A 582-nucleotide genomic window follows, 5' to 3' on the forward strand; every position below is an offset into this window, starting at 1 on the left:
TTGATGAAGCTGAAATGTTAGCTACACTTATAGCTAATGGATATGAACCAACAACAGAAGAAATTCAAATGCTAAAAGAAGAAGACAGATATCGATACAAATCATCGATAGAAGAACCTCCGAAATTAGAGTTAAAGCCACTTCCAAACCATTTGGAATACGCTTATTTACATGGTGAATCTGAATTACCTGTAATAATATCGTCTTCTCTTACTGAAAATGAGAAATCACAACTCATTTCTGTGTTAAAAGCTCATAAACCAGCCATTGCATAGAAGATTCATGATATTAAAGGAATAAGTCCTTCGTATTGCACACATAAAATCCTTATGGAAGAAGGTCATAAAACGTATGTGCAACGCCAACGAAGACTAAATCCTAATATGCAAGATGTAGTTAAGAAAGAGATTATTAAACTGCTAGATGCAGGTTTGATATATCCAATTTCTGATAGTCCATGGGTAAGCCCAGTTCAATGCGTACCTAAGAAGGGTGGCATGACTGTCATTACAAATGAGAAAAATGAGCTTATTCCTACTAGGACTGTAACAGGATGGCGTGTATGTATTGATTATAGAAAAT

The sequence above is a fragment of the Rutidosis leptorrhynchoides genome, chromosome 2, assembly GCF_046630445.1.
Source record: "Rutidosis leptorrhynchoides isolate AG116_Rl617_1_P2 chromosome 2, CSIRO_AGI_Rlap_v1, whole genome shotgun sequence".
Lineage (NCBI taxonomy): Eukaryota > Viridiplantae > Streptophyta > Magnoliopsida > Asterales > Asteraceae > Rutidosis > Rutidosis leptorrhynchoides.